We start from the raw sequence: 25882 nt of genomic DNA, 5'->3' as shown, positions 1-25882 counted from the left end.
AGATATATGAGCCACTCTGTTTATTGCAGCAATATTCGCAATACCCTTTAAATATTTTTAAATGTCAGAGAATAATAAGTAAGTTGATTACTTCCAAGTAGAGTGAATTGTTGATCTTTTATCGGACTTTCACAATGAAGTGTAGGTGGGCAGTGTGTCTTTTAATGTATATTATTATGCATAGAACTTTGTACCAGAGAGTATTTTTACAGAAAATAATGGTATTCACATATATTATCAGTTTTGAACGTATTTATGATGAAAAGTAAGAGAATACCTCTTGCAGTAGGTACAGACTCAAAGCTCTTACAATAGCCATCTGCCCAAGTCAAGACTGTGCTGTGTGCCCAATAACACAAAGACAAGAGGCCTTCTGGATATCATTTTTAGTGTTTATCTTACTGAACTTTACATTGGAGTTTCTACTCCAAAAATAATGGGATATAGGGCATATTCATCACTAAATAAAAAGATCATGAAGACCACCTAGCTGTATTTACCCTCCCCTGAAAAGCTAGCTAATCCATTCAATTGCATGCTTTGAAACGAGTAAAGGTGAACTACCTAATACAATTTATGTCAAAACCAATTTGGATGAAACAACACACACACAAAAATAAAGGTAACTTTTTTCCTTCAAAGGTCAGAAGTTTTCTGTCACTATCCTTGATTTCTTGCTTCATTTCAAAAAAAACAAAAAACAAAAACTGAAAATTACAACGATGTAAAATGGATGTAGTTTATACAAGACAGGTGACAGCAAAGAGATAAATCAAAGCCCTTGGCTATAAATCAACACAGGCAAGTTAATGTACATATATGCACTTCAAGTTTATATAAAAAAGTTTTATGCTTCCTACTTTAACTGGCTTTTTTAAATTAGCCAATGACTTTTTGAGCCTGCTATTGTCAAATATTTGGTCTATAGGACTCATTACTGGCAAAACTGAAGTGAGGCAGGCATTCTCACACACTAGTGGGAGAGTATAAACTGGTGAAAGATTTATAGAAAGCAAATGGACCTTACGCTTGTTAGTACCTTCTAAGCATCCCTCCTAAGAAGGTAATTCTTTACAATTTAATGGAAAGACTTTATCTAAAAATGTTTAAAACTTATCTTTCAAATAGAAAAATTTCTGGAATAAATGATGGAGGTGGAGGTCACACACACACGCGCGCGCACACACACACACACACACTGGTATCTCCACATAATAAAATTTTACGCACCTTTTAAAATAAATTGAACATTAAACACATAGAAAAAACTATCCTAAAATTTTGTTTAAATTATAGAATAGATTACAAATCCGTATGTAGAAAATTATGTCAATAGTGCTTGTTTCAGCAGCATGTATACTAAAATTGGAATGATACAGAATTTTGTATGGCCCTTGTGCAAGGATGATACACAAATTTGTGAAGGGTTCCATGTGTAAAAGAAGAAAAGGAAAGAAAAGGAGAGGAGAGGAGAAGAGAGGAGAGGAGAGGAGAGGAGAGGAAAGGAAAGGAAAGGAAAGGAAAGGAAAGGAAAGGAAAGGAAAGAGGAGAGGAAAGGAGGGGAGGGGAGAGGAGAAAAAAGAAAAGAAAAGAAAAAAGAAAAGAGAAAAGAAAAGAAAAGAAAAGAAAACTATTTCAATAAGCATAAGAATAAATGGGAGAAACTGCATCAAAATGTACTGTTGGGAGTCTGATTGTTTTATTTATCTTTATTAGCTTTTTTTCTTTTACAAATTTTATATGTATATATCTTTGAATCAGAAAAAAATCTAAAATTTTAAAATTGTTTTGTAATAAAAATCATCTGAAAACCGGATTTAGAACTTCATTCAGATGATAGTTAAATTTTTTTCTAAATTTTAGATTTTTTTTTCTCAATTTGGGAAAATTTCACATTGAAAAGTATGGGAGGGAGGCAGAGTTCCGAAAGCCATTCTTAGTTTCTGTAGGATCTTCTCTTTGTAAGCACAGTTAACATGTAATATAAAGGGTTTTTTTGTCTTTCTTCAGTTATAATAATTATATGCCAATCACATCATTTTATTTGTAGCTTGGCAAAATATTGTGCCAAGGGCAAGTAATAAAGGTTGAGAACAGAGAAAGTAGAATTAAGAGATACTCCAAGAGAGTTATACTTTCAAAAATGAATATCTCAGTTTGCTCTTCTGTGAAATTACACATTTGACTGACGGACCTCTATTTTCTTTCAGTACCCATGGATTAGGCTTTTAAATTTTTCTCTCCAAAGATCAGAATTTGTATCCAAATTGACCTTTGCACAAATAATCTCTCTGGATTTATTGCTGGCGAGGAGGTAAAGACCGTGTTGCTTTATATATGCTCCCAGTAGCACAACTTTTCCCCGGCCGCCACAGGCACTTCCTAATTTCTCAGTCTCCAGCTTTCAGAAGTTCTCGCTTTTATGGAAACTGAAATTATTCTTTGTAAATCATTTGTTTAAGCTTTGAAAATTATCCTTTGGACTTCAAACCATATAATCTTATTTTCACTGTTTTGTTTTGTTTTTTCCTTTGGACACCGGAGCCTATTTCTCTCCTTGTTTAAACGGCTTAGCATTCCGGTCATTAATTGATGAATGTTGGGGACTCACCATGTGTTTCACATAAAGTTGCCAGCTTCCTCTGGTGTCGTATGACAGGGCTGAAAGTTGGACAGGGTGCTTTGCATTTTGTCAAAAAAAAAAAAAAGACATAATGTGAACTAATGTAAATTTACAGTAGCCAAGATTACATCAAACTAGAGAACTCTGCAGTAGTGGATGGAGGACGAGTCATGAAGGACAATTTGCAAGGGTGACATATATTAATGTTGGTAACAGGATGTGAGAACATGCCATGTACACCTCTGGGAAGCAAGGGAGGAAAAAGATCAGGAAACAGAGGCCGATTAAATATTACATTGCTGTCAATAGGCAAATCAAATTAAAAACAATCTTGAAGTTTTGAATAAAGTAAATAGTATCACATTGTATAAGGTTAGAAGTGATTCTGTAGCTGAGAGAAGCTTCCTGTAGCTGTACAAGTTTTACGTGAAGTCCCTCAATACTCTTTAGACAATTTTTTTTTTACTGTTTTCAAGGCCTTTTTATTTCTAAAAATTTTTTTAATGCTTTATTTATTTTTGAGACAGAGAGAGACAGAGCATGAGCAGGGGAGGGGCAGAGAGAGAGGGAGACGCAGAATCCGAAGCAGCTCCAGGCTCTGAGCTGTCAGAACAGAGCCCGATGCGGGGCTCGAACTCACAAACCGGAAGAACGTGACCTGAGCTGAAGTCGGATGCTCAACCGACTGAGCCACCCAGGCGCCCCTAGTTTTTTTTCTTCTTAACAAGCACATGAACCCCTGAACCCCCAAGGCCTGGACTCACAGGGAGGGTTACAAGCAAAAGAGAGGCTTAAAATAAAATTGCATATAATTAAAAATGAAGTGCTTTTACTTCCTTTCCTTTATTCTATTAAAACAAAATTGTTCGGTGAAGAAGGGAAAGCATGGAGCAGATAAGGACTAGAACTGCATATGGGCATGAAGAGATGAAGATGAAAAGTTAAAGAAGAGATCAAGAGAGAGAGATGAATATACCAAAGTATAAGAAGAAGCCTCAGGGCTCATCTGGGAAATAATAAATGGTCTCTGACTATGCATAATAATGTTACTGATTTTTTCTATTAAGTCCAAGAGAAAAGTAGCATAAATGTTTATGAAAATAACTCCTATTGCCTGGTTTGTCCGAAAACTTTCACTTCCAAATAAAGAGAAACATTTTAAAGAGTTTGAATATAAGACATAAGGAACCTTTGCAATATATTTATGCTTTTTGGTTGATGATGGTGAAGATAAAGTCCTGCAACCCTGAATTAACACATACCACACATTAAGTTGTGGCAACAAGTGTTATTATGCTTTAGGGCAAGGAAAGGTCAAGGACAGTCTTATGTGTATGTTTTCATATCTCCATGTATAGGAGAATAAGTAATAAGTACTCAGATCAGTTTACTCATTTGTAACTAATAATCTTTGAAAGACCTTTGAAAAGAAGGATTTGTTTTAAAATAAGAATTATGAACAAGGATGGCATCCTTTTGAAGCAGTCTTGCTTAAGAAATAAATCTCCTTTATTAGTGTAATTATACCTACTGGAAAAAGTCTTCTTAGTTCCTTAATATCATATCATCTTAATCCTACAAAAGCATTAGAAGTCTTAAAATCTTTCATGAATTTTCCACACCAATGATTTTTTTTAATGTTGGCAATGGCATGTTCCTCATCATAAATTCTCCTGTGGATTAGCTAAAATATTAGAATTTTTTTCTTGTTGAAATGTAATGTTAAAAAATTTTTAGATCAGAAACACAATATAACATAATGTTCACATTAAGTGAGAAGACTGCATATAGGTATTTAGGGTTCCTGGAAATCTCACCCTGAAGATCATTGAACTTTTCAGTAGCCTCTAAGCAAGCAAGAGTTTAAACATTTATAACCATAATCCTAATTTCAGTACCCCAGAAAATAGAAAATTAACAGTTCTAAATTCACAGGACTAACAGAAAACTAAACAGATCTAAATTCACAGGTGATGGTCCAGTATGGGAAGCATTTTGAATTGGGAGAATGAAAACTTTTACATTTTGTTTTAACGTTTATTCATTTTTCAGAGACAGACAGAGACAGAGCATGAGCAGGGGAGGGGCAGAGAGAGAGGGAGACACAGAATCCGAAGCAGGCTGCAGGCTCTGAGCTGTCAGCACAGAGCCCGATGTGGGGCTCGAACTGACAAACTGCGAGACCATGACCTGAGCCGAAGTTGGATGCTCAACCGACTGAGCCACCCAGGCGCCCCTGAAAGCTCTTAAATTAACTCTATGACCTCGAATCACCTTCCCAAACTACCTTTCTCAGCAATGAAAATGAAAAGGGCATCTATAGCTTGAATATTTCCCCCAGGTGATCTGTGGTCCAATAGCTTTGTGAACCACTACAATAGAAACAGAAAGATTAGTCAGAGATATTGCAGTGGTCTAAATGAAAAGTGCAAGTCCTAAATAAGTTACGTGGCAATAGGAATATACAAAGGCAGATATGATAAATAGTACAGCTAAGTGAGTTAGGGATACAAGATTGCAAACAATTGGATTTGGAGGCTGATGACAGATGGGAGGCATCTGGATGACCACATGAATTGCAGCGAGAGTAACAAAAGTAGGGAAAACAGAAGGTGGAGAAGGTAAATATGGGAAGGTAATAAATTCAGCTTTGATTGTTCAGCCAGGATGTCCGGGAAAGATTAGATTAAGAGGTGCATTAAGCAACTACAAATGTAGGTTAGGAATGCAGAAGAGAGATCTAAATCTGAAATATAGATAAGGGTTATCAATATAAAGGTCGTTGAAGGAGGAAGAAGAGGAGAAGGAAGCAGGTAACAAGAATTTGTAGAAAATACAGTATTGTTTTAAATGTGTATGTTTATTTTAATATAAATGTTATTATAATTAATGTTTTAATATGCAAGCTGGGGTTTTTTCACCCAATAAAAGATTTTGAAGATTGCCCATGTTAGTACATATAGATTGACCTCAATATGAGTAAATATTTAAATGATAAATTACCAGAAGGATGTACCACAAACTGGTAACAATGATTACCTCTAGGTAAAGGGAGGTGATTAAGATTAAGTACTGTGGTCAAAGAGGCATTTTTTTTTTAACGTTTATTTATTTTTGAGACAGAAAGAGACAGAGCATCAACAGGGGAGGGGCAGAGAGAGAGAGGGAGACATCAGAATCAGACACTCCAGGCTCTGAGCCATCAGCCCAGAGCCCGACGCGGGGCTCGAACTCACAGACCGTGGGATAGTGACCTGAGCTGAAGTCAGACGCTTAACCGACTGAGCCACCCAGGCGCCCCAGGTCAAAGAGGCATTTAAATAAACTTGTAAAGTTCGTTTATTTAATATGGAGACTGAATTTATGTATAACGTGTAAAATCAAGAATTCAGGCTTTTTAAGTGAGGTTAGACTACATCAATCAGATTTATCATTCTCTAGTTGCATAACTCAATTGAATTCTCATGATGCCTTGGAAAATTAAATTATGTACCGAACTCTCTTAGCCGTCCAAGAAAATGCCAATGTTTTGTCATCAAACAATAATTTAATAAGACATGTTTCTACTGAATTGCTCCTGAAACTGTTAGTGCATATGTATCAAAACCTTAGAGCAGTAAATAATGCAGCTGCAAATATCTACATTTGTAAATCATCTGTCATTTTTTATCAGGATCTTTCTATCAGTCATTTTGACAAAAACAGCATGAATTTTTAAAACGGCAAATTACATAAAATATGTGACAGTGCTTTCTCAAAGTTCACCATCAGAGTACTTGTGAATACTTTGAACAAAATGGAAAAATAAAGATGAAACAATTATGACACATTTTCCTTCTTTTTCCTAGAAAATTGACTCATTGGTTCTCTACAAATTCCTTTTGATAATATCTAGCCAAACCCCCCGCAACATCCACCTATGATAATCCACAAGGCTCAATCAGAAGCCCTTTTCTTTATATAACATATAAAGCACCTGGGTGGCTCAGTGGGTCAAGCATCTGACTTCAGCTCAGGTCATGACCTCATGGCTTGTGAGACTGAGTCCCAAACTGGTCTCTCTGCTCTAATCACAGAGCCTGCTTTGGATCCTCTGTGCCCCTTTCTTTCTGCCCCTCCCCCCTCATGCTCCCTCTCTCTCTCTCTCAAAAAGAATTCTCTGTGAAAATTAATATAATAAATAATAATATATGTTATATATTATATATAATATATATAACAAATAATATATTATTTATTCACAGAGAATTGACTCATTCCCATGACATTAACTTCTTTCCACAACAAGAATGCCACTCAGGTGTGATATCTCAAGTCCAAGTGCAGCTGTCATCTCTCTCTCTCTCATACTTGACACATTGTAGCCTCAAATAAATGCCCCAATGACATTTCATTATCTCTCCTTCTTCCCTCCACTTTGCAAAGCAGGGTCACTTCCAAAAGGACTTTCTCTTTTGGCATCCTTACTTATGGCAAGTCACCCAAGGTCACGAAAGGTAAGAATGTTGGAGCAGAAGCTGCACATTCAAATATCTGCTACAGCTAGGCAGGAAACAGGAAGCAGACTGGATTCAGTCAACAGAGTGATACTGACAAGTATTTGAAGGTACACATCCTATTAGAGGTGGGAGCTGCTTCTCAGTCTAGCATCAGCCTATTGTCTAGTGCTGCCAATTAAAAAATTTGGTAGCAAATTTTATTTTAAAACAACAGCAAAATCACAGCAACAACAATAATAAATACAGAACAGTTGACAGGCTTTCATTGTAGAGGATTTTGTTTGATACCAAGGAAATAAAGCTGTGCTTTCTTTTTTGATAATTGGCTTATTACAGACAATAGTTAGAACACACACACATACATGAACAAACAAAAGAACAAAAAGCAGAGTCTACCTGGCTTCAGACTAAAACAACTGAAATCTTGAATATATCCTGTAAGAGAACATTTGAGATCTGAAAAAAAATCCTCTAAGAAAACCGCTATTTTCTTACCTAATTTTGGGAATTGTCTTTGCGAGTGTGCGTGTGTGCATGTGTGTGTGTGTCTTTATTGTATGTGTTATATTTTTTATTTGGCAACTTCATGCTGCGAACACATGGACTCCCTTATAAATGTTCTTTCTGAGCAAACTTTACTTTCTTCTAAGGATCGTTATTTCTTACCTAACCTTAACTCTTAAATCACTATTCCTGTACTTAAATGTTGATGCTTCTTCCCAACTGTTTCTTGCACCAGTTTCTACCTTTAATTGTGGTAGCCACAATTCCAGTTCAGGCTGTAAGCCCCTTGCAGTGCGTGCACATTTTCCAATGTCCGGTAGATCCTTTCAACATACCATACTTGCTGCAATGTATAATCATATTTATTTCCCTACAAGTCCCTTTCAACAAATTCCCATGACAAAAGAATCATTTCAAATTCCTCAACTGGGTATTCAGAGAATTCTAAAGACAGGTATCTCTTTCACTATCTCAGGTGGAATATTTTACAGCACAGACTATCTGTTCAAACCCGAACGTCCCTTCTCTTTCCTTCCACACAGAATAAAAGTCCTCTCTTAGCTCCTTTGCTCACCCTCCTTCTGTTTCTTGAATGAACCTTGCTCTGCACTCCCTTCCTCTGTGCCCATGCATTTTAAATAAATTATGATTCTTGTTTTTGAATGATATGCATTGGCGTGGGAAAAGGCACATGGTACACTGTCAAGTTAAAACAGTTATTACACAGGGGTGCCTGGGTGGCTCAGTCGGTTAAGCATCTGATTTTGGCTCAGGTCATGATCTCATGGTTCGTGGGTTCAAGCCCCACGTGAGGCTATGTGCTGACAGCTCGGAGTCTGGAGCCCGCTTCGGATTCTGTGTCTCCCTCTCTCACTGCCCCTCCCCAGCTCACACTCTGTGTGTGTCTCTCTCTCAAAAATAAACATTAAAATTTAAAAAAAACCCGTTATTAAACAGTATAAATGATTGGATATGATTTTCTTAATGATTCAATATTGCAAAAGAACAAAAGTACACGGACAGGGATAGTGTTTTTCAGTTCATCAAATATATAGGCAAATAACATGTTATTTTCATTGCTCTTTTGGTATTTGTCATAATTTTTATTCTGTACATTTGTGACTTTATACACATAGAAAATAATAATATGAACTTTTAAATATGCTACCCACACTTCAGGATCTAGTTCTAATAAATACTTTGCTTAATCATTTCATCAATGCATCAGTTCATTGATCCACATAATTTCTCTTGGAAATTCTTCATAGCATTTTCTATAAGTGATATCGATTCATCTTATAGATGATGCGTCAAAAGCGCAGTTATTTCAGTTCTTTGACCACTAACTTCCAATCATCATCCGCCATCTCATCTTATTTGGGGCTAGATTTAAATGTTCCTTAGCCAGAAAAGACTAGGTAATTTAAAACGAAAACAATCATAAAACACACAAAACGTTCCAAGACAGGATTTTTACTAGTCTTTTGAAATTAATATTTAAAACACAAAACTATTTCAAATTTATTTGTTTGTTAGTTTATATGCTTTTGCCTTTGGGCGAATGAGTGTGTGTGTGTGTGTGTGTGTGTGTGTACACGTACACATGGTAAGCATGTTTTTGAACTACTGGATAATCCAGTACCCGCCTCTACCATCTATTCTCTCAGTCAGACACATGACATTGTCAAAACCATGATACCTCAGAAGTCTCAATGTCAAGCGTACTTCTCATCAACCATCACTTTAGTTTTTCAGTTTAATTATTCTATCGCCCCCACACCAACAATTCTTCAACCAAATTGAGAACTCCAAACTAGTGCCCTTACAGTGTTTTCAATATCCAACACCCACTTCACAACTTCTCTTCCTTAACCAGTAAGACTTCCATGATCAATCACTGTGAGCTCTCACAAGCCAACACTATTTATGCCTTACCCTTTTCACCCTCCAATAGGATTGGGAAATCCATGATCTTGGTTTACCCAAATATTCTCCATATGTCCCTTTGCACTTGACCAGCTAAATATTGCTGCAAAAATATAACAAACCAGGTTAACTAGTCTTCTTAATGATTTATGATCACAGTTCTCTAGGGGGTTTGACAAGACCAATGTATATACCTAGTAACATCTCGTTTTGTTTCTCTGTGAAAAAATATTTCAGAAAGTCCACTCAGTCTTCAAACTTTGATCATTTCTTTTTTAAAAAATATGTATTTATTTTTAGAGAGAAAGAGCACAATCAGGGGAGGGGCAGAGAAAGAGGAAGGCAGAGAATCCCAAGCAGGCTCCACACTGTTAGCACAGAACTTGACACGGCGCTCGAACCCACAAACCATAAGATCATGACTGGAGCTGAAATCAAGAGTGAGACTGAACCACCCAAGTGCCCCAAACTTTGAACATTTCTATTTCTGATAACTTTAATTTATAAACTTGTTTCATATTTCATGAAAAAAAATAGATGCAAACACACAGATATTCCTTCATCCCTCTTACCAAATCTCCTCACTTACTTAACCCATGTTTAATAAACCCCTGCTAAAATAGTTTATATATATATATATATATATATATATATATATATATATATAGCAGGGAGATATATATATATTATACTAAATATACTAAATATATATATATATTATACTATATCCCTGCTAAATCCCTGCTAAAATAGTATATATATTATACTAAATGGTATATATATATTATACCATAGAATGTGTGTGTATATATGCATATATAGCAGGGAGATATATATATATTATACTAAATATACTAAATATATATATATATATATTATATTATACTATATCCCTGCTAAATCCCTGCTAAAATAGTATATATATTATACTAAATGGTATATATATATTATACCATAGAATGTGTGTGTGTATGTGTGTGTATATATGCATATATATATATATATGTTCCTTCTGGGCTTTGTATCCTATAATTTCTCACCTGGTCATCGACTCACACATGTAATATCTCCTCTCTCTACCATATCATAAATTTCTCCCTACCTAATGGAAAATTTATGCTAGCATAGGGGAATACTTTCCTAGCTCCTTTACAAAGGCCCTTTTTTGATTTGATACACTCTGTGGTGGGTTGAATGGTATTCTCCAGAAAGATATGTTCATCTCCTAATCTTTGGGAACTGTGATTGTGACTTTATAAAAAAAAAAAAAAAAAGTCTTTGCAATTGAGACTAAGTTAATGATCCCAAGTATCCAAGTATCCAGGCAGGCCTTAAATGCAATGACAAACATACTTCTAAGAGAGAAACTGAGGAGAGAAACTGAGAAATCCACATAGAGTCAGAAGTGGAGTTTGAACTTATACAACCACAAGTCAAAAAATGCCTGAAGTCACCAGAAGCTGGAAGAAACAAGGAAAGATTCCAGCATAGAACATTTGGAAAGAGCACAGCAGGCACCTTGATTTTAGACTTTTGGCCTCTGGAAGTGTGAGGAAATAAATTTCTTCTTTTTCTTCAGCCACAAAGTTTGTGGTAATTTAATACGGCAGCCCTAGGAAATTAATACAGATCCAATTGCCCAACCCCAAGAAACTCCATAGCTCTACTTCCCTCCCAGGGAACAAAACTCTGCAAGACTTCCGCCATCACTGTCTGAACTCCTTATACCTCATATTTTTCTTCATCTCATTTCAACTGAGCTCTTGTTGCCAACCTAAAACTTTCCTAGTAAAGGTTTCCATTAACTTCCATTTTGCCAAATCCATAGTCACTGTCTCTTACCACCTGCCTCAGTATCTCGCAGCATTCAATAAAGCTGACTCCTTGAACTTCTGGAATCATGTAGTCTCTGGTTTCCCCCACCTCACTGGTCCTCCAACTGTCTCTCCCTTACTTGTTACTCCTTCTTCTTTTTTAAAAGGTTATTTATTTATTTTGAGAGAGAGGCAGAGAGAGAGAGAGAGAGAGAGAGAGAGAATCCCAAGCAGGCTCTGCACTAATGGAGCCCCAATGTGGGACTTGAACTCACAGAACCATGAGATCATGACCTGAGCCGAAATCAAGAGTCACCCAGGCACCCCTGACTTGTTCCTCATTCTATAACTAACTGACTTATATGTATTTGGTGTTCTGGATTCAGTCATAGAACATCTTCTCTTTACTATTTACTTTGTCTACATTCTAATAACTCCACATTAATTTCCTAGCTCTTTTCTGAGTTCCATGCTTACTTCAAATTTGCCAAATTTTATTTTTTGATACTTTTTTTTAAAATTTAAATTCAAGATAGTCAACATACAGTGTAGTCTTGGCTTCAGGAGTAGAACCCAGTGATTCATCTCATACATATGATACCCAAAGGAATAGCTTAGTGGTACAGAAACAAGACCACTGACCAAGTGACCATCCTGTCTCTAACACATGCTAACTGTGTGAATCTAGCCAAGTTATTGAACCCTGTTCCTGTTTCCTCATCTATATGATGGAGGTATAAATAATATCTACTTCACTGGATTATATTGAGAAAAAAAATTCATCTAAGGAAAAGATCTAAAACTGTTTGCACTGTAGTAAGTGCTCAATAATGATAACCATTGTTATGATGATGGCTATTATTATTTCATATCTATATTTGGATAACAAACAGACCTCCCAAATCTAGTATATCCAAAATACTATGCATGACTCTACTCAATTTCAATGCCTGATCCTCCCGCTGTGTTACCTGTCTTAATAGTTGGCAATAAGACTCCCATCAGCGGAGTCGGATGATGTCTCCTTTTCTCTAAGTTCCCCAGCATCTGATCCAGCAACAAATCTCCATAACTATATCTCCTGAATGGCGTGCAAATCTCTTCATATTTCTTCACATCAATTGCAAACCCATCATACAAATATTCTCCCCTTGCAGCATGGATGACTCCCCAGCCTGATTTTCAAATGTTTGAGTCCTCTTCAACCAAGTGTCATCTCAGCTGTCACTCATTCAACACACCCTCGCTGTTCTTCCCAATAAGCAAGGTCTTTCCCATCCCTATTCTATCACTTTACCCGGGCTTATTTTCTTCACTGCATTCCTCGGGGTCCAATATCATCTTTCTTTCATTGTTTTGGTGTTTGTTTGTTTCTCACCACTTGACTCTACCAATTACATAGAGCATTGAGAGTCAAGTATCTTATTTGTTTTGCTCATTCTTACAGGCATACCTCGGAGACATCGTGGGCTCATTTCCAGACCACAACAAATAAGTGACTATCATAACAAGAGAATCACATGAAACTTCTGGTTTTCCCGTGCATGTAAACGCTATGCTAATACTATACAGTCTATTAAGTGTGGAGTAGAATTATGTCCAAAAAGACACTTTGTGTCTAAAAATGACTTTATTGCTAAAGAATGCTAACTATCATCTCAGCTTTCAGTGAGTTGTCATCTTTTTGTTGGTGGACACTCTTGCATCCGTGTTGATAAGTGGTGGTTGCTGAAGTCTGGGGTAACTGCAGCAATTTCTTAAAGTAAGATGATGAATTTTGCCACATCCCTAGACTCTTCCTTTCACAAACAATTTCTCTATAGCACACGATGTTGTTCGAGAGCAGTTTACCTACAGGAGGACTTCTTTCAAACTTAGAGGCAATCCTCTCAAACACTGCTGCTGCTTCACTGACTAAGTTTACATAATATTCTAAATTTCTTGTTATCATTTCAACAATCTTCACAGCATCTTCACAGATTCAGTAGACTTCACCTTAAGAGACAACTTTCTTTGCTTATCCATAAGAGGCAACTCTTCATCTCTTAGTTGAATCATGAGGTTGCAGCAAGTCAGTCCCGTCTTCAGGCCCTACCCCTAATTCTAGTTCTCTTGCTATTTCCACCACATCTGCAGGTACTTCCTCCACTGAAGTCTTGAGCCCTCAAAGTCCTCCATGAGGGTTGAAATCAGCTTCTTCCAACCTTCTGTTAATGTTGATCTTTGACGTCTTCCCTTGAGTCACAAACATTCTTAATGGTATCTAGAATGGTGAATCCTTTTCAGAAGCTTTTCCATTTATTTTGCTCAGATCCATCGTAAGAATCACTCTCTATGGAAGCTATAGCCTTAAAAACTGTATTTCTTAATAATAGCTCTTGGAATGACTCCTTAATCCATGGGCTGCAGAGTGGATGCTGTGTCAGCAGATATGAAAACAGTCTCACTGTCCATCTCCATCAAAACTCTTGGATGACCAGGAGTTGACAGGTGCACTGTCAATGTGCCGTCATATTTTGAGACATCTTTTTTTTTTTTGAGAAATAGTTCTCAAAAGTGGGCTTAAAATAATCAGCTAGCCAGATTGTAAACAGATATATTATCATCCATGAATTATTGTTCCATTTATAGAGCACAGGCAGAGTAGACATAGTGTAATTCTTAAGGGCCCTAGGATTTTTAAAATGGTAAATGAGCATTCGCTTCAACTTAAACTCACCAGCTCCATTAGCTCCTAACAAATGAGTCAACCTGTTCCTTGAAGGTTGAAACCAGGCATTGACTTCTCCTGTCTAAGTATAAAAGTCATTAATGGCATTTTCTTCCAGTAAAAGGTTCCTTTGTCTACACTAGAAATCTGTTGCTTCACACAGTCACCTTCTTAATGATCTTAGCTGGACCTTCTGGAGAACTTGCAGCAGCTTCTAGAGCAGCACTTGCTGCTTCACTTTGTACTTTGAAGTGTGGAAATGGCTTCTTTCCTTAAACATCATGAACCAACCTCTGCAAGCTTCAAACTTTTCTCCTGTAGCCTCCTCACCTCTCCCAGCCTTCATAGAATTGAAGACAGCACCTTGCTCTGGATTAGGCTTTGGCTTCATGTGATGTTGTTTGGCCTTCTATTCAGACCACTCAAACTTTCTCCGTATCAGCAATGAGGCTGTTTTGCTTTTCTTATCATTCGTATGTGTTCCCTGGAATAGCACTTTTCACTTTATTCATGAACTTTTCCTTTGCATTCACAGCTTGGCTGTTTGGCACAAGAGGCCCAGCTTGTGGCCCATCTTGGCTTTCAACATGCCTTCCTCACTAAGCTTAATCATTTCTAGATTTTGATTGAAAATGAAACATGTGTGACTCTTTCATCTGGATACTTAGTGGCCATTGTAGGCTTATTAATTGGACTAATTTTAATATTGTTGTGTCTCAGGGAATAAAGAGGATTGAGGAGAGGGCTAGAGATTGGAGAATAGCCAGTGAGTGGAGTAGTCAAACACACACAGCATTTATTCATGAAGTTTGCTCTCTTATATGGGCATGGTTCACGGTGCCCTAAAACAGTTAACACTAGTAAGAGCAATGATCACAGATCGCAGATTACAATAAAAATATAATAATAGTGAAAAGATTTGAAATACTGTAAGCATTACCAAAATGTGACACAAAACATGAGGTTAGCAAATGCATTGGAAAAAAAAGTACCAAAAAAAAAAAAAGGAAAAAAGGTACCAACAGACTTGCTCAACAGAGGTTGCCACAATCTTTTAATTTGTAAAAAATCCAGTATGTGTGAAACACAACAAAGCATAGTGCCATAAAATGAGATACACCTGTGTAATCCAGTGCCGGGAATGAATGAAAGAAAATAACTAGCAACCAAAATAGAATATTAGTGTTTTGTGTCACTTTGTCTTGTTTTTTTTTGTTTTTTGTTTTTGTTTTTGTTTTTTTATTTATTTTTTTTCAGTTATACCTACATATAGCTTGTTACTTTAGGGGATTTCTTCTTTTCATTAATTTATTCATTCATTCAACAAATATTTGTTAAGCAAGTACTTTTGTTTCAGAACATCACTGGGTTTTAGTAATTCAAAGATAATTAAACAGTTTCTTTGCTCAGTGAACCAATGTAAACCAACCTAAATTTACTAGTGGATCTAATAAAGCCCTGTATCCATGGCTGAAAACCCAATAATATTAACTATTCAATTAAAAAGTAAAGAAAATATTTCATAAGCCTCTAAGATAATTTCAACTTTATAAATATTAACATGAAAGCTAATAATAGATTTAATTTAGCAATTAAGAATTTATTTTTCTTATTTATTCCTTTGTGTGTGTGTGTGTGTGTGTGTGCATGTACACACACACAGGTGAGAAAAAGTTTTGACTACTCTCATTAAAGAAGTTCCTGAGTATGATAATGTTTTTATAAAATTTCCAGTAATCTACTTAAAGGAAAAATAAAATACTTTGCTACTTAACACAGCTAGAAAATAGAATATTATGGTTGAGTAAATGTCCTTGAGAACTATGTGTAATATATTTTTAGAATTATACAAAAAAAAATCTCAGAAATTGTGTCTTTCAACCTTCTTTGTTTATTGATGCAATCAGAAACTACTCCAAGAATGTTTAACAAATTTGTCTGGCGTCCAATAGCAACATTGCTGAGAAAAGAAATTGTCCATTATCAGTTCATTGGCTTTAGTTAAAGCTGACAGCGTGAAATTACCCAAATGTTTTTGAAAATAGCATGAACTTTGGCAACAGGTACATGGGGCCAGTTTAGTCATTTACTAGCTGTGTAACCTCAAGCAAGTCACGCAAATATATATATTTTCACTTTCTACTTCCTCATTCTTGAAACGAGAGTGAAACTGTCTTAGGAGGTTATTGTCAGAATTGAGAAAAATACATATAAACACTTAGCACATGAAGCATGTACTTAACATTGCTTTTTAGGAGAGCATTTCTAAATTACTACTAGCATGCACTTACCTTCTCCTAAATAAACTACAAAGTGTAATAATATCATAATACCTGTATTGTAAGGTAGGGATTAGCTGATTAAATAAACATAAACATGAGCATGAGTTTCATTCTGCATTAATTCACCATGTTGTATAGGTCTTGTCATTTCCCCTCTCTGGCACAGAATTTCTGTCAATTCTGGAGATAAGGACAGATAATGCATAAGGTCTTTTCAGACTCTAATATGCTAATATTCCAACAATGTCATAATTTTATGACATGACACTCTGTCATGGCATGTTATGACATGCTTCTCTAAGTTTCTTTTTGGATTGAACTGTGTACCCCCAAAAGATATGTGAAAGTCTTAACCCTTAGTACATGTGAATGTGACCTTATTTGGACATAGGATCTTTGCAGATGTAATAAAATTAAGATGAGGCCATTGGGATGGACCCTAATTCCCTATGATTGGTGTCTTTATAAGAAGAGGGAAACATCATACATGGACAGAAACACACAGTGAAAGTGTAATGTGATGACAGAGGCAGAGATTGAAGTGATAAAGCTACAAGTCAAGGGAGGTCAAAGATCCATTGCCACCACCAGATGCTCATAATAGGCAAGGAAGAATTGCACCGAGAGTCTCATAGAGATCATGGTCCTGCTGGCATCTTGATTTTGGATTTCTGGCCTCCAGAACTATGAGAGAATACATCTCTGTTGTTTAAGCCACTTAGTTTGTGGTACTTAGGGTAGCCTTAGGACACTAAGCAAGGGTCATGAAGCTGCAGGTACCCATCGGGTCCTTCCACTAATGGGTCCTAGTTCATTGATTTAAAGATGAAGGCACCTTACATAGTTTCCAAATATTTTGCAAACTACCTGGCATTACATATATATATATATCTCATTGTCACGGACACATTTTATGGTTTTCTCTGTATTGTTTCTAGAAGAGATTAAAATGATGTTTTTCAAACACACAAAAAATATTTAAAGATACGTTCCAGGATTCTTATTTGCAATTCATGTGGTGAGAAATTCCTAACATGCTTTTTTGAATCTTTTCAATAATATGTAAGAAATACATGTGACAGTATTTCCTTTTACTTACTGGTTAAGACATAAGTGATAGCCTAGGCACATCACTACCTTACTTTCAATATTTATTTGTAAAATCATTTGTAGATATAATTTTTACAAAATATTTGTTCTCTCTCAAGACTTTATTTCTGACATTCCAACGGACCTACTAAAAATGATAAATTCCCATTAGTTCTAAATGTTGCCAAATAAAACAAAAAATGTGGTAAATATTAAATTTTATTAGGCATTCTTCTTATAATAAAAGGTACATATTTTTCCAAAAGCAAACGAAATTATGATAGTTATTGTTTCACTTCTTACGCTTTCCTATTTATTTTTGCCTAGAAAAAATAATTTTACTTTTTTATAAAACTATCTGAAAAATTACCAGGGAACCCATTGTCATTATAAAAGTCTTCCCCCCAAAATTCAGAAAGAACTTTATGGATATTATTATTTTCTTTCCTGCAGGCTTTTTTCTATCCCTAACAGTCGATCATAGACCTATCTCTAGCAATAGCTCCTAACATTTGAATTCATTTCAGTATTTTCATAGTATTTTTTTCATGATGGAGAGCCCTATCTAGTGGTCCAATTTAGTGGTTGGAGAAGATGAGTTGCTATCTGCTTCTGTCATCAATTTGGTGGGAGTACATTTCTTTCAAAAGGTTTCTTATTCTGCAATGAAGTGCCATCATAAGAGTCTTTCTCGTGGAATGTCTCAGTCTGTGATGTCAATTATTCTCGATGGAATTGGAAGAAATGTGTAGTCATTTTTATGAGAAAAATATAGAAATAAATATGCATTTGGAAATATATTTGGAACTAGAAGCAAGTACCAACAGACATTGTTCCTGCACTAGGCACGCGCATCTACATCTACAATATAGATAATATGGATCAGAATTTTTCCCAAGAAAGAAAGATAAAATCATCAGTGGGATGGGATGGCAATGATTTAAACAACTGTAGTTTAATCTAAAATGTTAAGAAAAATCTTATCCTTGTATCCATGAAAACAAACAAACAAAAACACCTCCAACATGTAAAAATACTAACACATTCTTTTTAGCTCAGAGGGACTGAGTTTATTTTTTAAAGCGCCTGTAGCAGGCAGATTTTCAGCTGGAAACAATAGAAGCCTTTCTGACCACTTTAAACAGGACAAAGACTTTTCAGAACACGGTGGGAAACTCCGGAATCTTAGGAAAGGATGCAGACATCTCTGGATGGACTTAAGGTTTAGCTTTCAGGAGCAGCATCCAAACCATGCCAGGGACAGATCTGATGATGAGACTGACTCTGGTGCCACTGAATACTTCATGCTGAGATCTGGACTTCGTTCCAACCACCAGGACCATTATCATTGCTAGACTTAGAAATCACCCTGGCACCCCTGGAATCTGCAAGATATGCGGCACCCCTGGAATCTGCAAGATATGCAGCTCCCCATGCCAACAAAAAAAGGAAGCACCATGAACGTTATTTTTCCTTCCATTGCTTATTCCAGAATCCAAATCTCATATAGACAAAATTGGTGGAGAACTGGAATGAGGTATGAAAAATTGGGTGTGCCTTTTATATTGAGGAAGCTTCATTCATAGAAAGTGTCAATTTTTTCAAATATAGAGAAGCTATTCAAAAAGATCACATACAGTCACAAATGCAATAATTATCAATGCATGATGGAATCTAAAAATTGGTAAATTTTAGAGTTTAAAAAAAAATTTAAAAAATTTAGAGTTTTTTTTTAGCCTGTCAACTCTCCAATGATTTATTCCTTTAACAGTTATTTCATTTTGTTCAATGATTTTGGGAAAGTTACTTAAACTCCCCTGAGCCTCAGTTACCTTACATGTAAAATAGGAAAAATGATATTTATAACATGGCAGGTCAACTGTGTGAATTAAATGATACAATATTTCTAAAGTGCTTAGAACAATAATGGATTTGGTAAGCACTCAATAAATTCTATTTGCTATTATTATTAAATATCGGTCCTGGGTAAAAATATTCCTTTTACCAATTTCTTAACCTACAAATATCCATCCCTTGAGAATGTTTAATGCTATGCAGCTTGCATCCTTGTATATCAGCTTATTCCAAACTACAGAATTTATTTCTATTTACATTACATGTATTATTACACTCGTGTCATTACAGTTTCCTGATTTGGGAGCCATAGGAATAAAATAAGCTCCATGAGAAAAATTACTTGCGTTAAATTCAACAGTTTTTCATAACAGCAAGCAGTATTAGAAAAGATGGCTGAATTTCCACACCTCCACGAAAATATTTCAACCCATAATAATTCACCTATATTACTATAGTACTAAAAGTAACCATTACCGTAGGTTATTAGCCACAAGTCTAATAACACTGAAGGCGTACCCTCAAGTAGAAGGGCCCCACATCTACACTGACATAATGTAATGTGGTTGTTAAGAGCATAGGCTCTGGATCCAGATCACCAGGATTTAAATCCTGGTTCTGCAGCTTACAAGCTGTGTGACTTTAGGAAGGTTATACAAGTTTTCTGGGTCATTTGTAATACTGTTGAGTAATAGTACTTTTCTCATGGTGATTTTGTGAGAAATGGTCAGTATATAAAGTGATTGTAACAGGGGCCGGCCCCGAGTTAGTACTGGATGGTTGTAAACTATTATTAATATAACATACTAGGGTTTATTCAAAGGGCTGAGAATACCAATATAAGAGTGAGATAATATCCCTGCCCCTCAGTTTTCTCATGATGAAGGCTGGGAAAAAGACACATAAATTGGTCATTATAATGCATTTTAAGAAATATATTTGCATGGATTCAGAAAAGGGGCACCTAAACCAATGTGGGGACTAGGTAGAAATGAAGAGTTTAGAGATTTCTAGAGAGGACAAGAGAGCTAAGTAACAAATGATGAGCAAAGAGTATCTATGCTGATCCGAAGTAGAAATTTAACTGTCTGACAGGAAATATAATAAGGAATGAGAGTAAGAGGCTTGAAAACAGTGATAATACGATGGTGATTACTTACCAAGTGCACCAAAATTTATCAAATTCAAGGGATAAAAGACAAAGCTGACCATGAACAACAGCTAAGCATGAAGGTGTTATCTTTTAGGTCAAAGCACACATCATTGTTTGTGGATTCTCTCCAGTTAGAGGTAAGTGCTATGGTAAGTGTGCTAAGTGCTAAGACCTAATAAGTGTGCTCTTGTAAATGTCCAAATTTCATTGCAAAGTGTGCTGCTTCCATTGTGGATGAAATTAAATGATTGATAGTATTACAATTATTAACTAGATTGTAATTTTCAGTTACTAGAATAAATAAAGACATGGAGAAAACAGAATATGAGAAAAAAGAGGGAACAGAATAAAGGCAGTGGCAGGAAGGGAGGGAAGAAAAGATGGAAGGAGCTGTAGAGAAAAACCTTTTTGTGGTAACTGTCAAAAATTGATAGAAAGAGGGAAAATAAGAAGGCTAGAGGGGAAAAGTAAGTAGATGACACAACATGTTTGGTGATTCACGATGACCAACCAAGTTGAGCCCTACTAGGGATATCAACCTTATAGCTGAAGGTATTAGTTAAGCACATAGAAACACATTTGAAAATCACCAAAGCCTCAGAGGAGGGTGCAAGAAAGGTATTCCTTGCTGAGACAAGTAACTGATGGACATTGTGCCTCTCCTTCCTTCAGACTTGCTGGACCACTGCGTTGCGGTGGCAGCTGGCAATGAAAAATGCAGAGACCGAGTCAGAAGGTAGATGAGGCTCAGTGATGTGGACTGAGACAATAGTCATGTGTATCCTGAACTGGACAAGGTCTCCTGTGCTCAACCTTGTCTTCAAAGACAAACTCATGTTTGAACCAGATGATTTGTAAGAAAGCCATGCTTGTTGTTGGGTTTTCCTCCCCTAATGTTTCTAATATGCCCAGAGAACAATTACTCATTCTTCAGATTACTTTTAATCACTCCTTATCTATGTCACCCTTCCAGATAAGCCTGGGAAAAGATTCAAGGGGACATGGATATAAATAATGGGGTTTGAAGGAGAAAGAAGAATCAAATATGGTGTCCAGATGATCTGGGCTACTAGGTAAATCATTTGGCTGAGATAAGTCATAGACTACAAGTAGGGGGTGGGAAGAGGGAGAGGACACATTAAGTTCTAGACATGCTGATTTTGAGATGCCCGACACATAGTGAATTTGGAATATTTGTAAGATATCCAAGTGGAAATATCAACAACCAATTTTATTAAAGTGTGTCTGAAGGTGGAGAGGAGTCTAAATTTGAGATCTTGATATATCAGGCTATAAATTATGGGCAAAACAATAGGGTTTTTATACATATTGGATAATTATCACTTCACTAATATAATAAAGAACACTTCAAATCATTATAGACAATATTAGGCTCACTGATGAAATAATACTTACTGTATTCCTAGGAGAAGAAACATTACCACTATTTTCTATCATTGTTTAATAAACTGCAGTGATAATAGCCAACTTCAAACAAGGAGAGTAAAAATTAAAAAAAAAATAATTTAGATTTATCATTATTTGCATTATCATTATTTTCAAGAATGAAGCAGAATTTTGTAAGCAATACAACCAATTTAAAAACATTGCCGTAGTCTGTTTGGTTTGCCATAACAAAATAAAACATAGACTGGGTGACTCAAACAATAGAAATTTATTTTCTCATAATTCTGGAGGCTAGAGACCCAAGAGCAAAGTTCCAGCTGAATCCGTTTCTGGTAAGAACTCTCTTCCCGGCTTCTAGGTGGTTCACCTATTTCTTCATATGGTCTTTCCATGTCTCATCTATGCAAAGAGAGAGAAAAAGAACAAAGAGAATACTTCCTCTTCTTATAAGCATACCAATTCTATTAGATTAGGGCCCCACATTTCTGACCTCATTTAACCTTAATTTTCTCCTTAAAGGTCCTATATCCAAGTATCATCACACTGGGGGCTGAAGATTCAACATGTGAATTTCAGGGGGAAAGGATTCAGCATGTAACAAACACTCTCTTGAAGTTTAGTGCAGAATATAAAATGAGCCATGAATAATTAAAATCACATATCTTGTTCCCGAAGATAAGTTGATGTTTCAAATGCATCAATTCTCCTCAACCCAAGGTAACATACAACTCCAATCAAAAGTCCAACTAAATATTATTTTACAGCCTATCTCTTTCTTTGTTAGCTGAGATTTTTGGTGAGACTGAAAGCAAAAGGAAAATAAAATTGATTAATCATTTTCAAGAGAGAGAATCCCAAGCAGTCTCCATGCTGTCAGTGCAGAGCTCCACTCAGGGCTCAATCTAACAAACCATGAGATCATGACCTGAGCAGAAATCAAGAATGGGTCATTTAACCAACTGAGCCACTGGAGTGCCCCAACGTTATAATCGTTTTTTTTTTTTTATGGTGAAAAAATTTATATTTACATTTAGCCAGCGGGACTCAGTTTAGATGATCCCAATTTTATTGGCAACATCTAAAGCATCATAGTCAGGAACCAGATGAACATATGCCTTCTTTTCTCCATCAGGCCTCCTCAGAGTGTTGACCTTGGCCACATCAATGTCATAGAGCTTCTTCACAGTCTGTTTAATTTGGCGCCTGTTGGCCTTGGCAACCATAATAAACACGAGTGTGTTGTCTTCTATTTTCTTCATGGCTGACTCAGTAGTCGGGGGAGCATGTGACTCTTGATCTCAGGGTTGTGAGTTCAACCCCCATGTAGGGTGTAGAGATTACTTAGATAAATAAAAACTTAAAAAAGAAAATAACAGAAAGCCTTTTACATGTAGAAATATTTGGCAAGATCTCGTGGTGAAATAAACAACTTTCTGAAACACCTTTTACCATACTGTTGTGTAAGGAGATAAGGACTGTATAAGGGGAGTTCCGTGGATTAAAGTAATAATAGTGCCATTTTTAAGGCACTTTCTCCAACACTCTGAGATACCTACCATGAAAATAATAAACCTTACTGATATTTCATGTGCAGATTGCCTCTGGAGTCCTCAGTAAATCTTCCTATCAGATAGGTGGGAATCACACAGCAAAACAAGATTTTCTAAAGAAAACAAGGCAGAACACACAAAAATGTAAAAAAAAAAAAAAAAAAAAAAGGTACCAAAAGCATCCTCAGATCCTTATATCAATGTGAAGAAGTAAGCTTGCACTGTTCTATTCCAAACACATGCAAATCAAATGATGATGTAGCTCATATACTCAAGGTCATGAAGCTAATAAATAGTAGACTCAGGACTCAAAGCCATGGTCTCACACCAGTCTAAGGCGCTATCACACCACTGCTCCTATCCTGGCATTTTAACGGCTCCTTGTTTTCTCAGAAGACTTTTCACTGACTTCCACTGAATAAATTATATATAAGGTGTAATAAATATCTTAATTTCTTTATGTACAATAAGATAATATCAGACACAAACACATTCAAATACATTCTTTTTTTTAATTTTTATTTATTTTTGAGAGAGAGAGAGACAGAGCACAATCAGGGGAGGGGCAGAGAGAGAGGGAGACACAGAACCCAAAGCAGGCTCCAGGCTCCGTGCTGTCAGCAGAGCCCGATCTGGGGCTCAAACTCATGAACTGAGAGATCATGACCTGAGCTGAAGTCGGACGCTTAGCCGACAGAGCCACCCAGGCGCCTGTACATTCAAATACATTCTTATAGCAGTCTGTTTCTTCTCTTAGCTACGTGTAGGAAGATGCTAATAAGACATGCCAAGCTTGTGATATAAAAGGATAAAAAATTGTTTCACTATGATGGCATAGGGGTAAAGCTTGTTTCTCCTGGGCGTGCTCTTTTGAGGATATTTGGGCTACCTTAGGAGACGCAGTGTCTTGGGTCATCAGAATGTAGATCTTTTTTTTTTTTTTTTTTTTTTTTTATGACTGTGGATGCCTTTCAGCACTGCTTTTTTGGCCTTCAAAGCCTTTGCTTTGACTTCGGCTTTGGGAGGGGCAGGGGCTTCCTTCTTCGTTTTTGGTGCCATCTTCCTGAAAGTTACAATTTGTAAAGTTCTTTTCACATTGATTATCTCACACAATCTGTAAGGTAATCCTGTTAGCATACTGCCAACAAATAAAAGTACTCCCCAGTGAAATTATAAGAAAAAAAAGCTATTAAGCAGAACCCTCAAGTAATTTCCAAGTGATACACAGTAGCAAAAATTATGGCAAGAGGAAATTAACCTGTTCAATATGTAAAAGCTATAAGCCAATTTACCTTAGCATTAAGTTTTTTTTAATGTATCTGAAAATTCCAGATGAAAATATTTTTTCCTGTTCTCATCCTGGCCAATATTAAATATACCAATAATATGTCAGATGGATTATTATATTAAGTTCAATGATAAACCCATTAATTCCTCATAAGATATGAATAAATTAAAAGTCACAGTGTAGTCTAGTAAAATAAAAGAAGGAAAAGAATACAGAGAATGAAAGGGCTCCAGTCTCATGAGGTCAGGGACAGCCCCTCCCTTTGGCACTGAGGAACCAAAATTTCCTGACATTTGTATATTTCAATATTTTTCTGACTTAGTTGTCCTTTCACTCACCCTCCTCCCAACTCCCTCATATCTCCTGTCCAATAGGCATACATGCAAATCACAGCAGCCCCACTTATGATCATGTTTCCATTCAAAAATCTACTAGGAAAAATTCTGGATTAATGTGACAAGGATAGTGCTTGGAGCCCATCACCACTGTAATTATATTGAGGACATCAAAGCTCCTTCCACTTTGCAGACATATCTGATTAAATTCCCACGCACAGATCTGTTATGAGACCTTTTCTCCTGGAATGACACCTGTTGCACTTAAGGAGGGTGGTGGGTGGGAGGTGGGGGGAGTTACAGTTGTAGCTCTTGATGGTAAGAATGCCATATATACGTGAGCTTCTAGAGCACTGTACAATCTAAATCTAAATAGTTTTTCTTTGAAGTAGCAAGTTAAAAATCTATGCCAATGACAGCCCAGTGTGGAGGAACATGGAGAGGACCCCAGCATTCAGGCTCAGTAACTGACGATGCCAAGAGTTCCACAGTGAGATTCTCCTAGTATCTATCTCTAGCTAGGAACCATTTTCTAGGTCATTTTAAATGGCAGTAAATTATTTTGTCCAGTGTATTACAAATTCCCTTTCACTGAAAATCATACAGTGAGTAGAAGAGAAAAGAGAGAAGTATTTTGAGTCAAATTATATAGTGGATTATAAAAACACAGTATGTAAATACATCCAAAGACTACAAGAAAGATTTTAAAGAGAAGACAGAGTAAAAGAACGCCGTTATTTAAAACAGTGTAGACAGATTTCTAGAACTCTGTAATTTCTAATCCGTGTAACTGATCCAAAAGTTATTTTTTTCCAGACATACCCTTTTCCTTCTACTTCCTTCTCTAA

At 36.2% G+C, this 25882-nt stretch overlaps 1 non-coding gene and 1 pseudogene across 1 annotated transcript; one reads left to right on the top strand and one right to left on the bottom strand.

Moving 5' to 3' along the window:
• The first annotated feature begins 1335 nt into the window (after positions 1–1335).
• On the top strand, positions 1336–1439 carry LOC113603177 (U6 spliceosomal RNA). The gene has a single exon (XR_003424719.1). It is a non-coding gene; the product is annotated as a U6 spliceosomal RNA (small nuclear RNA).
• A 21286-nt stretch (positions 1440–22725) lies between these two features.
• LOC128314226 (60S ribosomal protein L23a-like) lies at positions 22726–24470 on the bottom strand (annotated as a pseudogene).
• Between the last annotated feature and the right edge of the window lie 1412 nt (positions 24471–25882).

The sequence above is a fragment of the Acinonyx jubatus genome, chromosome B1 (assembly GCF_027475565.1).
Source record: "Acinonyx jubatus isolate Ajub_Pintada_27869175 chromosome B1, VMU_Ajub_asm_v1.0, whole genome shotgun sequence".
NCBI lineage: Eukaryota > Metazoa > Chordata > Mammalia > Carnivora > Felidae > Acinonyx > Acinonyx jubatus.
The sequence above is the reverse complement of the archived record's forward strand: the minus strand, read 5'-3'. Positions and strand labels throughout refer to the sequence as shown.